Below are 13,986 nucleotides of genomic sequence, written 5' to 3'. Positions count from 1 at the left end.
GAAGACACACGATCCAGATAGAGATCGATCGATAGGTAGACATAGATGTCCCACGGAGCCACAGGAACGAACACATTCTTATCTGGTGATAGCATGGATGTGACTTAGGGCGTGATGCCAAATGAATAAGTCAGGTAGAGAAAGAAAAAGACTTTCTCGTGCCACTTACATGCCATGGATGGCCATCAAAAAAAAAGAAAGAAAGAAAGAAAGAAAGAAAACGATCATCACAGAGCGGCTGGGGGAGGGAGAAATGGGAAGATATTGCATTGATGTAAGGGGGAAAGAAAAAAAAAAAACCGACTTCACGGATAAGGTACATCTGTACTGTACACGTCACAACGAGCACGGTGATTCTAATGAACAGCATTATTATGATCGTATGATACTATTCGGAGAAGGCCATGGCACCCCTCTGCAGTCCTCTTGCCCGGAAAATCCCATGGACCGGAGGAGCCTGGTGGGCCGCAGTCCACGGGGTCGCTAACAGTCGGACACGACTGAGCGACTTCCCTTCCACTTTTCACTTTCACGCCTTGGAGAAGGACATGGCAACCCACTGCAGGGTTCTTGCCTGGAGAATCCCAGGGACGGGGGTGCCCGGTGGGCTACCGTCCGTGGGGTCGCACAGATTCGGACACGACTGAAGCGACGCAGCAGCAGCAGCAGCAGCAGCAGCAGCAGCAGCATGATCATCTGAGAAAGTTGCCATGACAGTGGACATGAATCACTCTCCTCCCGTCCAATGGCAGAAGGAAATGGCCACCCACTCTAGGATTCTTGCCTGGAACTGTCCACGGATGGAGGAGCCTGGTAGGCTACAGTCCGTGGGGTCGCAAAGAGTCGAACACGACCGAGTGACTTCACTTTCTTTCACATCCAGTCATGATCTGTATGGGTTGTGAGAAAGCTATGAGCTACCGCTTGGGTGGTCATTATTCTTCTGCAACATACAGGTGCCTCTTGTCCCCATTCTGTACACATGAGAACGGAGGATGTCATATGTCCTTCACGGAGGAAATGATATTTCAATACACCTGGAAATTAAACACATAAAATCACCTAGTTGTCTTGTCTTTCCATGAAGAGTCAGTATCGGCTGCGCTAAAAAAAAAAAAAAGAAAAGAAAAGAAAAGAAAGAAAGAAAGAAAAAGAAAGCTTTCTTTGGGGGTCTTCGATATGGCCATGCAGGGACACAGGTTTGAATAAAAACCGGGGGAACGTTCCCCAGGAAAGAGTCGGGGGCTTAGAAAGCTGAAGCTCCGTGAGGTTGTAAAGCGACCCGAGAGCAATGAGGATGGACTGTCACGCAAACAAGGGACCGTCTCTTCTTCCAGGGTCCATAGACGGTCACCAGTGAGGCAGGGAAAGGGGAGGGTGTGTGGGATAGGGGTCTTGAATGTCGGGAACACTGTTTCGAGGATCCGGAGGCCTCTGTTCCCCAGGAGGTGCTCCGAGTTTCCAGACTGAGACACAGACCTCTTCCTCCATGGCCCGCCCCTTCTCTATTTTGGGGCGCTCTCTTGGCGATGCTGACTCCACTTTGATTTTCCTGTCACATGTCATCCCCTTTTGCATTCAAAGATACCATTCCATCATGGAAACAAGAGACCTGGTTTATCTCTTTAGAGAGGATTCGAATGAGACAGGATCACTATCCGTGGCGTGGTTTCGGGCACGAACGACCCACACGGGGATCCATGCCACATCTCTCTTTGCCATAGAGAAAGGCTGTGTATGGCAAATGATGCCACGGGATCGGCGAGTTCCTCGGGCTCAGCACTCTCTCGACTTGGCTGCGGTTTTGGTTTTGTTCCCTTCCGTGTTTGCTCGCTTGCTGACCCGCACGTTCTCTCCGGATAGGGCAGCCCATCGAAGCGGAAACACAATCCAGTCTGTGTGGATCCTATTCACGCATCCGATGGGGAGATCAACGACCTCTACGTGGATCCATACACATGGCCGTGTTGGGTTCAGGAGGACCCTTTGGTGTTTTCTGGGTGCGCCCTTTGTTGTCCATGAGCTCACGTGCCTTTCGGGGACATGGCTGATGGAGACGGACACCAAGCAGCAGGGCAGCGAGCTGGCGTCTCGGCCTAGAGCGGTTTCCCAAATGACATCTCAGAACCAGGGCTGAGACAGCCATCCCTCCCCGGGCCCCCCTCGTCGCCGGGGAGGGGTGGGGTGGGGTGGGGGTGGGGGGTGTGAGGTTGGGGAGATGGGGGTGGGAGCCGGGTCCGGGTGCGCGCACGCACGCGCCTGTGTGTGTGAGTGGGGGGGGGGGGGGGCGGGGCGGGGAGGAGACGGGACTGGGCTCGGGGTTGGGGGTGCCCGAGGTGAGGGGACCGTCCCGGTCCCCCTGAGACGTGAAGGCAGGTTCTGTCCCGCTGAGAACTCCCTGCCTTCAGGGGCGCGCGAGGGGAGCAGGTTTCTCTCCAATCCATTTAGTAAACGGTTTTGAAACAGTTTCCAGACAAAAAGTATCACACAGTTATACACAACATGTCTACTTGTACTTGCCGGGGCCAGCGTGAGGAACTCCGCCCATGGCAAAGGTCACGAGGAAGGAGGCTTGGCACACGCAAAGGCGTGATCAGGCCTCCGGAAACCCCCCCGTTCCCGAGCATCTACCCCCAAAGCCAGAGTCTACCTAGAAAGGACGCGTCTCGTGGGTTGGTTAGGAATGACGTGGGTGAAGGGTTTTTCACGTGTCGGGCCAATCATGACGGCTCATCCCCGGCCCTGGGTGTGACGAGGGCGTCTCAGGTCAAACCTCTCTGCTGACAGACCGGCTCGCGTGACAGGGTCATCCGCACTCCCGCCACGACGCACACGAGTGTCGACGACCTCTCCACCGTAAACAGCACAGAGAGTCTGGGAGTCTTTGGAGAGTCTTCGTGAGCACAGGGCTTTTCTCACGGTGGTCGAGTCCACGATTGCCGCCAGGCCTCCATAGCCTTAGGCACCTGGGAATCTATGAATCCGTGTCGTTGGAATATAGAAAAGGACATAGAGTCGTTTGGAAGGGGAGCAATACTGGACTCTGTGAGTCCATGAATGTTCTCTTTTGGAATAGATTCCCTGTCCTTTGGGATCCAGCCCTGTGTCCTTGCTATGTAAACATGTCACTCGATCACTCTCTTAAGCCTAAAGAGACCTTCAGGGCACCATGGGGGAAAGGGATTTCATGTGTTGGGCTGATGGTTGCTGCTACATCTCCATGTTCCCTGCCCTTAGAGTGAATCTAACTAGCATAGAGGAGACATAAGGATTCACCTTTCCGAGGAATCATGTGACCTTTGGGTTCAACCCATTCCTTTCTTGATTGGAACTCACGACACCCTCACCCTACAGGCATGTACCTTTATCTGGAGGGTGGTGCCTGGTTTAAGAAAAAAACACCCTTGGAACACAGAAGTGTTTTGGGGATCAGAAAGAAAGGATCATCACATGTCAGCAGGCCTCACGGCCAGAAGATGATGTCATATCCCTGAGACCCCTTTTTTTTTTTTTTTTTTTTTTCGTACATGTATGTGAAGCACCTGATTTTGAGAAAGGTCGGGACTCCTGGCCCCCACGTGACTCTGTAGTCATCCCTATATGTCACCAAAGGTAGAGAGGCAAACCCAACACGAAAGAAATCGGATCCGTCTCCGGAAAGACCGATACCCCCATGTCGCTTCTTTCTTGCTCCCCGTTTCTCTGGCTGAATTCCAAGTTATTCAGCCTCTTTTCCTCCACTCATTTTCCTACGACACTATCCGTTTCTAATCTCTCTATATCTCTGTCATTAAATACGTGTTTATCCAAGGACGCCAACACCGTCCCCACCTTCGAATTCCCTGGATCCAACGGGGCTGGACCCGGGCAGGAGGCGGCGTGTGGTGGTGTGTCTGGGGCATGCGCAGGTGGTGCCGCGTGGGTGTATGTGTGTGTGGGGGGAGGGGTAATGTGTGTGGTGTGTGTATAGGTTCCACGTGAGGCCGAGTGTGTGTCGGGTGGGCACCATGGGTGTGTGCGTGTGGGATGCGCCTGTGGGTGTGGGCATGGCCGGAAGGGGGTGGGGCGTGCAGAGACAGTGGCCCAGAGACACAGCCAGGCAAAGGACAACGCAGTGTGTGTGTGTGTAGGGGGTAGGGGGGAGTGTGTGGTATGTGGCCTGTGCGAGCGGGGTGTGAACGGGCTGCGTGTGTGTGTGTATGTGTCTGGGGTCGGGATGTGTGTGTGCGCAGCGTGCAGGCGGGGTGTGTGTGCGGGTATGCGTGTGGCGTGTAGGGTGCCGCTGTGGGTGTGGGTGTGGGTGTGGCCTGTGGGTCTGAGGGGCGGTGGCGCAGAGACAGAGGCCCAGAGACACAGCTAGGCAAAGGACAACGCAGTGGGGGGGGAGGGGGGGGGCTCGTGAGGCGGCTTGCAGGAGGGGTGGGGGGTGGGATGTGTGTTCGGGCATGTTGTGTGCGATCGTCGCGGGGTGTTTATGGGCGGGGGGGTGGGTGTGGCGTTGGAAGCGGGGCTGGGTGTGTGTGGCCTCAGCGTGTGGTGTGTGGGCAGAGCGAGAGAAGAGGAGAGGTGGAGCATCACAGCCAGGCCAAGGACAACGCAGTGTGTGTGTGTGTGTGTGTCTGGGTTCGGGATGTGTGTGTGTGCTGTGCGTACGCGGGGTGTGTGTGCGGGTATGCGTGTGGCGTGTAGGGTGCACCTGTGGTTGTGGGTGTCCCGGGGAGGGGCGGCGTGGCACAGAGACACAGCTAGGCAAAGGACGGTGCAGTGTGTCTGTGTGTGTGTGGGGGGGGGGGTGCGGGAGAGGTGGGGGTGCGGGGTATGTGTTGGGGCATGGTGTGTGCGGGGGTGGGGGGTTTAATGGGCGGGCAGGTGTGTGTGGCGCTGGGGGCGGGGCGGGGTGTGTGTGTCTACGCATGTGGTGTGTGGGCAGAGACAGAGGAGAGGGGGAGAGTCACAGCCAGGCCAAGGACCACGCAGTGGAGGGGGGGGGAGGGGGGGCTGGGGCGGGGGGGAGGGGGGGCTGTGGGGGGAGGGGGGGCTGGGGCGGGAGGGGAGGAGTGTGCGGTGTGTGGCAATCGTGGGCGGGGTGCAAACGGGCTGGGTGTGCCTGTGTCTGGGGTCGGGATGTGTGTGTGCACTGTGTGCAGGCGGGGTGTGTGTGCAGGTATGCGTGCGGTGTGTGGTGCGCCTGCGGTTGTGGGTGTGGTGGAGGGTGGGTGGCGCAGAGACACAGCTAGGCAAAGGACAGTGCAGTGTGTGGGGGGGGCGGGGGGGCGGGAGAGGTGAGGGGGCGGGGTTCATAATCTGAAAGGTGAAAGGCACAGGGACGCACGGACGCACCCACCCACCCACGCACGCACGCACGCACGCGTCCACGCACCCACCCACGCACGTGCCCGCCCACACTGTTGTGTGACGAGCTGGGTGGATCTAAGCGTGTGATGACTCTGTCCATCGGGTGGAAATCGCAGATCTCAGTGAGGTTATGATGGGAGCAGGGGCTTTGACGCAGTGCGACGGAGAACACACTGATGATCGACTTCAAGGTCAATAGAGAGGGGTCTGAAACCTCCCAGAAGGAAATCACAGCACTTTATCATAAAGTTTGGTGTAGCTATTTGTTCTGGCATAGTCACCAAGTGTAAACGGTTCATTTCTGAATGTCATTTCTGTCCCGCTGAGTCCTCCCTGCCTTCAGGTGCGCCAGCGAGGGGTGCAGGTTTCTCTCCAATCCACGGCCATGCATCGTTTTCGCCCTGTTCAAAAAAAAAAAAAAAAAACACACAAAGACCAAAACGTATTTGTTTATCTTGGCCTGTTTTCCGGGCCGAGGCCAAAGACCTCTTCAAGCGTGTCCAAAGGATCTGACAGGATGGGAGGGAGGGTGCAGGTCAATCCACGGGTCAGGAGATCCACAGAAGCTGTCACAGCTGTGACTCGGGCCTTTTTCAGAAACAGGCCCATTTGGATGATTCCCTGGACAGGAGTCACCCCAGGAGTTTCCTTGAAGGGATCGAGTTGAGCTGCAGGAGTCGGGAGCGTGACCCCGCCGCCGCCAGAGGGCCTCCTCAGCCCGGCAGGCCGGCCTGCAGGCAGGCAGGCAGGGGCTATTGTCTGTGGGCCCCACCGCCACCCTCCCCCACCCTCCCCCTGCAGGGCCTCGTCCGATAGCTTCATTCAAATGCAGAAAGCTTTCCAGTCAAGTCAGAGCCTTTGACTTCGCCTCGAGCTTCTCTCCATTGAATGGTGATCCGCCCCACCCACCCCTCCTCCCATCGCCATCCCCATCCCCATCCCCCCATTCCATGTCTCCACCTCGAGACTGCCCCTTTCGGCACCGTGCGGAGGAAGGGGGCTGGGGGGTGGGGAGGGAGGCCGAGGGACACACTCGCCTCGTGTCAGGCCAAAGGAGTCTCCTCCTTTTCTGTCACCCAGGAAACCCCGCTCACGCGTGCGAGGATCACGGACGTGCGTCGAAGCAGCCATCGTCCCTTGACAGCTTCCCCTCCGTGGGAGGAGGTTTTCATTCCTGCCCGCCTCCAGTTCCGTTCCGTTCAGTCGCTCAGTCGTGTCCGACTCTTTGCGACCCCACGAATCGCAGCACGCCAGGCCTCCCTGTTCATCACCATCTCCCGGAGTTCACTCAGACTCACGGCCATCGAGTCCGTGATGCCATCCAGCCATCTCACCCTCTGTCGTCCCCTTCTCCTCCTGCGCCCAATCCCTCCCAGCATCAGAGTTTTTTTTTCCAATGAGTCCACTCTTCTCGTGAGGTGGCCAGAGTCCTGGGGTTTCAGCTTTCGCATCATTCCTGCCAAAGAAATCCCAGGGCTGATCTCCTTCCGAATGGACCGGTTGGATCTCCTTGCAGTCCAAGGGACTCTCGAGAGTCTTCTCCAACACCACAGTTCAAAAGCATCCATTCTTCGGCGCTCAGCCTCCTTCACAGTCCAGCTCTCACATCCACACATGAGCAAGGAAAAACCATAGCCTTGACTAGACGGACCTTAGTCGGCAAAGTCACGTCACCGCTTTTGAAGATGCTATCTAGGTTGGTCACCACTTTTCTTCCAAGGAGTCAGCGTCTTTTAATGTCATGGCTACAGTCACCATCTGCAGTGATTCTGGAGCCCCCCAAAATAAAGTCTGACCCTGTTTCCACTGGTTCCCCATCTATGTCCCACGAAACGATGGGACCGGACGCCATGATCTTCGTTTTCTGAATGTTGAGCTTTAGGCCAACGTTTTCACTCTCCTCTTGCACTTTCCTCAAGAGGCTTTGTCGCTCCTCTTCCCTTTCTGCCATACGGGTGGTGTCATCTGCATATCTGAGGCCATCGATATTTCTCCCGGCCATCTTGAGTCCAGCTTGTGTTTCTTCCAGTCCAGCGTTTCTCATGATGTCCTCTGCATAGAAGCGAAAGAAGCAGGGTGACAATAGACAGCCTTGACGTCCTCCTTTCCCAATCTGGAACCCAGTCTGTCGCTTCCTGACCTGCCTACGGATTTCTCAAGAGGCAGGTCGGGCGGTCTGGTATTCCCATCTCTCTCAGCCTTCAGAGAGACAGAAAAGGAGGGAGGGGCAGAGCGTTCCTCTGGCGCCGGCCGGCTCTGTAGTCACTCGAATCCAAAACACTCCATCGGGCACGGAGGTTCACGTGCGGTGGGCTGGAGTGGGGTGGGGACGGCGGCCTACTCCGAACCCTAGCCGTTTTCCCTCCTCTGGAACCTGGAAAAGGAACCTAGGAAAAGCTGAGCTGCTGTCTGTGTGCGTGAGTGCGTGCACGTACACGTGTACGTGAGAGACGGCACGTTGTCCATGTGCGTGTGCGTGTGCATGGACGTGAGAGGAAAAGGGGAAAAAAAGGAAAGAAAGGAGGAGAAAAAAAAAAAAAAAAAACCCAGAAGGAGGGAAGGACGAAATAGGTGAGTTAGTAGGGCCTCCGTGTCGTGGAAAGAGTTTCTGAGCACAGATCCTCCGTTCAGTGAATCAGCGATCGTATCTCCTCTACAGGAGGCCGTGATGTCGATGGACGGGTCCGGGAAAGCAGGCCTGGGGTGCAAGCGATCGGGTATTTTCTTTCCCCTCAGAGGCACTTGTAGGGAAACCAAGGAAACACACAGGTTCATCCCTGGAGCGGATTCGAGACACCAGTCGGCGGAGGGAGAGGCAGTCTAGGAGACTGATTTCTAGACGTCAGGGTCGGGTCCTGGAGCGGGTTGCCATGTCCTTCTCCAGGAGGCCTTCCTGGCCCAGGGATGGAACCCGGGTCTCCAGGAGTGTGTACCCGCGTTTCTCAGAAACACCCTCTGGGCCCCTAAGGAACCTGTGGCAATCACGAGCGCCAAGGAGATAAGAATCCTCCACTGAGAGTTTCCCAAGTCTGGAAGGACCAGATCGAGAGAAAAAGAGAAAGGATTCCCTTCTGCCGACAGGGGTGTTGTACGAAGGGACCAAGGGGATGGCCGTCTTTCCAAATTCACATGTTCAACATTGTGTCCTTTCGGTCCTCTGTGTTCTCTTTGTATCTGGAAAGCAACAGGTGGAACGGTATAGGTCCTTTCATTATTTTATTTTTCTTTCTGTCTTTTTCCCGCCCGTCCGTCCATCCCTCCATCTGTCTTCTCTCTGTCTCTGTCGCTTTTCACTCAGGTTAGGGAATTTAAAAAAACAAAAAAACAAAAACAAAGGAGGAATCTGTATCTCTGCAGGTCAGGAAGCTACAGTTAGAACTAGACACGGAAACCCAACAGGCTGGTTCCAAATAGGGAAAGGAGTCCATCAAGGCTGTCTATCGCCACCCTGCTTATTTAACCTACAGGCTGAGTACACATCATGAGAAACGCTGGGCTGGATGAAGCGCAAGCTGGAGTCAAGATTGCCGGGAGAAATATCAATCACCTCAGATACGCACATGACACCACCCTTATGGCAGAAATGAAGTATGGGCGGGTTGGGGGGGGGGGGCGCGGGGAGGGGCGTTACAAAGTCATGGTCGTTTCAGGTGTTCAGATTCTTTTCCCTCAGAGGTTCATGCAAAGTCATACGTCTACTTTCCTGCGCTGGCATAGGATCCTGGTGCCCGTGGATTGTTCTGACGTCCAGTTTATGTGTACGCGTTCAACCCGACCTCCTAAGGGGACCGCCTGCTCCTCCCCGCCCCCAATCCTGTGTTCCTCAAGAAGTCAGGCGTCCACTGTAGCATCCTCTTCCTCAGTTCACCCAACGCCATGACAGAAGTCATTCCTCCAGCTTTCCCATCGGTTCTCTACACCTCGCCTGATGATGGCGGGGGACCGGAAGACTGACCGTTCTGAAGAATGACGCAAGAGCTCTGGGTGAAGGCTCCTACGACTCGCTCGGTGAAGTGGGTGGCGTGTCAATCCGTAGAGACCGTGGAAGGGATGCCCCAAGTGGCAAACACCATCGCTCTCAGTGGCGGTCCGTTTGCTTGTCTGCAGCGAGGGACGGAAGGGAGGCTTCCACCTTCCACAGAGAAAGCTATCCCTAGCGTCCCGAGCATGTTTGACCACCACCCCACCCCGCCGCCCCAGGTGACAGGCGTGACAGGTCAGACTGTAGCAATCGTCACGTCAAGGGTGTACGCACAACAGGCAGACTCATCTGAAAGGCACCCTGTCCTGTGAAGGTGGAGGGAGGGGAGGGAGGGGCAGAGGGATGGCGAGGAAGGGAAAGAGAAAGAGAGGGACAGGAACGCACACGGTGGGGGCGGAGGGGGTGGGGGGAGGCGGTCGGGGGCCAGCGTGAGGAACTCCGCCCATGGCAAAGGTCACGAGGAAGGAGGCTTGGCACACGCAAAGGCGTGATCAGGCCTCCGGAAACCCCCCGTTCCCGAGCATCTACCCCCAAAGCCAGAGTCTACCTAGAAAGGACGCGTCTCGTGGGTTGGTTAGGAATGACGTGGGTGAAGGGTTTTTCACGTGTCGGGCCAATCATGACGGCTCATCCCCGGCCCTGGGTGTGACGAGGGCGTCTCAGGTCAAACCTCTCTGCTGACAGACCAGCTCGCGTGACAGGGTCATCCGCACTCCCGCCACGACGCACACGAGTGTCGACGACCTCTTCACCGTAAACAGCACAGAGAGTCTGGGAGTCTTTGGAGAGTCTTCGTGAGCACAGGGCTTTTCTCACGGTGGTCGAGTCCACGATTGCCGCCAGGCCTCCATATCCTTAGGCACCTGGGAATCTATGAATCCGTGTCGTTGGAATATAGAAAAGGACATAGAGTCGTTTGGAAGGGGAGCAATACTGGACTCTGTGAGTCCATGAATGTTCTCTTTTGGAATAGATTCCCTGTCCTTTGGGATCCAGCCCTGTGTCCTTGCTATGTAAACATGTCACTCGATCACTCTCTTAAGCCTAAAGAGACCTTCAGGGCACCATGGGGGAAAGGGATTTCATGTGTTGGGCTGATGGTTGCTGCTACATCTCCATGTTCCCTGCCCTTAGAGTGAATCTAACTAGCATAGAGGAGACATAAGGATTCACCTTTCAGAGGAATCATGTGACCTTTGGGTTCAACCCATTCCTTTCTTGATTGGAACTCACGACACCCTCACCCTACAGGCATGTACCTTTATCTGGAGGGTGGTGCCTGGTTTAAGAAAAAAACACCCTTGGAACACAGAAGTGTTTTGGGGATCAGAAAGAAAGGATCATCACATGTCAGCAGGCCTCACGGCCAGAAGATGATGTCATATCCCTGAGACCCCCCCCCTTTTTTTTTTTTTTTTTCGTACATTTATGTGAAGCACCTGATTTTGAGAAAGGTCGGGACTCCTGGCCCCCACGTGACTCTGTAGTCATCCCTATATGTCACCAAAGGTAGAGAGGCAAACCCAACACGAAAGAAATCGGATCCGTCTCCGGAAAGACCGATACCCCCATGTCGCTTCTTTCTTGCTCCCCGTTTCTCTGGCTGAATTCCAAGTTATTCAGCCTCTTTTCCTCCACTCATTTTCCTACGACACTATCCGTTTCTAATCTCTCTATATCTCTGTCATGAAATACGTATTTATCCAAGGACGCCAATGCCGTCCCCACCTTCGAATTCCCTGGATCCAACGGGGCTGGACCCGGGCAGGAGGCGGCGTGTGGTGGTGTGTCTGGGGCATGCGCAGGTGGTGCCGCGTGGGTGTATGTGTGTGTGGGGGGAGGGGTAATGTGTGTGGTGTGTGTATAGGTTCCACGTGAGGCCGAGTGTGTGTCGGGTGGGCACCATGGGTGTGTGCGTGTGGGATGCGCCTGTGGGTGTGGGCGTGGCCGGAAGGGGGTGGGGCGTGCAGAGACAGTGGCCCAGAGACACAGCCAGGCAAAGGACAACGCAGTGTGTGTGTGTGTAGGGGGTAGGGGGGAGTGTGTGGTGTGTGGCCTGTGTGAGCGGGGTGCGAACGGGCTGTGTGTGTGTGTGTGTGTGTGTGTGTGTGTGTGTGTGTGTGTGTGTGTGTCTGGGGTCGGGATGTGTGTGTGTGCACTGTGTGCAGGCGCGGTGTATGTGCGGGTATGCGTGTGGTGTGTAGGGTGCGCCTATGGTTGTGGGTGTGGTGGAGGGTGGGTAGCGCAGAGACACAGCTAGGCAAAGGACAAGGCAGTGTGTGTGGGGGGGCGTGGGGAGCGGGAGAGGTGGGGGAGGCGGGGTATGTGTGGGGGCGCGTGGTGTGTGCGGGGGTGGGGGTTTTGTGGGCGGGGGTGGGGGTGTGCGTATGGTTACGCACGTGGTGTGTGGGCAGAGCCAGAGGAGGGGGAGACAGCGACAGCCAGGCCAAGGACAATGCAGTGTGTGTGTGTGTATGGGGGAGCGGGGGGAGTGTGTGGTGTGTGGTGTGCGGTGTGTGGCGTGTGCGGGCCGGGTGCCTAAGGGCTGGGGGTATGTGTGCGTGTGTCTGTGCGCGTGTGCGTGTGGCGGGGTGGTGGTGGGGGGGGGGTGGGGGTGGTCCGGGATGCGTGTGTGCACGCGCTGGGTGCAGGCGGGGTGTGTGTGCGGATATGCGTGCGGTGTGTAGGGTGTTCCTGCGGGTGGTGCGGGCAGAGACAGAGGCAGAGAGTCGCAGCCAGGCAAAGGACGACGCAGTGGGTGTGTGGTATGGGCATGGTGTGGGGGGTGGGGTGGGGTGGGGTCTGCGTGTGGTGTGTGTGGTGGGCGGGCAGAGACAGATCCAGTCAGGCAGAGGATCACGTGCACGGATGGATATCCCGCATCATCTGCTTGTGTTTTCTGAGCTCATTCAGCACCTCCGCGATCAAGACCACTCCCACGAAATGTGAGTCTGCCCCCACCAGCCAGCACTTGTCTTTGGCCAGGCAGACAGGGGAGTGTTCCGAGTTTGGGGGGGGGGGGGAGGGGGGGCGGGGTTGGCGACTCGCTGTCACCAGGCCAGCTTGGGTCCTCGCGTTCTGCCCCTGAACCTGACTGGAGCAAGTGGATCCGTGTGATCTGTCGTGGCTCTGTTTGAAATCCTTGGCGGGAGAAGGAAGATTTCCCCCCACGCCAGGGGAGACAAGCCCCCAGAAAGTCACCTCCCCGGGGTTCCAATAGCTGTTCTCCAAATCGATGAAGTTTCCCAAAGGAGATGTCCCGTCCCAAGCAGAAAAGCCCCAATGGCTCCCCATGGACCTCTGGCCCAAGGTGCCGCTCCCACACAGCCTCCTTCCACAGCCCCAGGGCATTCAAGAGTTCGCCGGCCCGGTCCGCTCCATCCGTGGTCCCCCCGCAGGGCCATCTGAAAAAGCGACCGACAGGCAGGTGGCGCCCGACAGCCAACCCACTGTCCAGAGAGCCGGCCGCGGCATAGAAGCTCCGAGGGAGACCGGCAGGGACTCGTTGCCAGACGGGGGGCCCATCCTAGGGCGCAGTTTCTCCGCTCAGTCACCGACGTGGACAGGAAAGCGGGACACGCCAACACTTCTCGGGAACGTCTCTGGGCGAGGTACGACGGACGCACGGACGGACAGACGGAGGGGGTGGGGGGGGGGTGGGGGAGGGGGAGGGGGAGCATTCTTGACCGCACGCCCGCACCCACCGACGCACGCACGCAGGCACGCACGTAGGCACGCAGGCACGCAGGCACGCAGGCACGCAAGCACGCAAGCACGCACCGACCGACCGACGCCGGGGTCCAGCCCTGGTGGATCCAGGGTGATTCGAGGGTGGGGATGGAATCGGCGTCCTAGGAAAAAAGTTAATTCATTATAGATATACAGAGAGAGATTACAAACGGATCGTGTCGTAGGAAATATTAGTGGCGAAAAAGAGGCGGAATCACTTGGTTTAGGAGGAATCGCATCCATGCTGCAGATGCGAATTCAGCCAGAAAAACGGGGAGCAAGAGAGAAACGACAGAGGGGAATCCGTCTTTCCAGAAACTGATCCCATTTCTTTGATTTTTAGGCTTGCTTCTAACCTTTTGTTACACATAGGGATGAATCCAGAGTCACGCGGGGGTCAGCAATCCTGACCTTTCTCAAAATCAGCTGCTTTCCCTCCAAGGAAGGTCTTAGGGGTTTTCCATCATCTTCTGGCCACGAGGCCTGCTGACATTTTATGATCCTTTGTTCTGATCCCCAAAACACTCACGTTTTCCAAGGGGTTTTTTTGTGAAACCAGGCACCACCCTCCGGATAAAGTTGCATTCCTAAAGGGTGAGGGTGTCGTGAGTCCCGATCAAGAAAGGCACTGATGTCACTCAAGGTTCACAGGATTCATCTGAAAGGTTCATACTTATTTCTCCCCAGAGACACTGCTAGGCAAAGGACAAGGCAGTGTGTGTGTGGGTGGGGGGGTGCGAGAGAGGTGGGGGGCGGGGTATGTGTGGGGCCTCGGTGTGTGCGGGTCAGGCGGTGTGTGTGGCGTTGGCGGCGGGAGGGGTGTGTGTGTCTACGCATTAGGTGTGTGGGCAGAGACAGAGGAGATGGGGAGAGTCACAGCCAGGCCAAGGACAATGCAGTGTGTGTGTGGGGGGGGGGGG

This window comes from Capricornis sumatraensis, unplaced genomic scaffold, assembly GCF_032405125.1.
Source record: "Capricornis sumatraensis isolate serow.1 unplaced genomic scaffold, serow.2 scaffold73, whole genome shotgun sequence".
NCBI classification, from domain to species: Eukaryota; Metazoa; Chordata; class Mammalia; order Artiodactyla; family Bovidae; genus Capricornis; species Capricornis sumatraensis.
The sequence above is the reverse complement of the archived record's forward strand: the minus strand, read 5'-3'. Positions refer to the sequence as shown.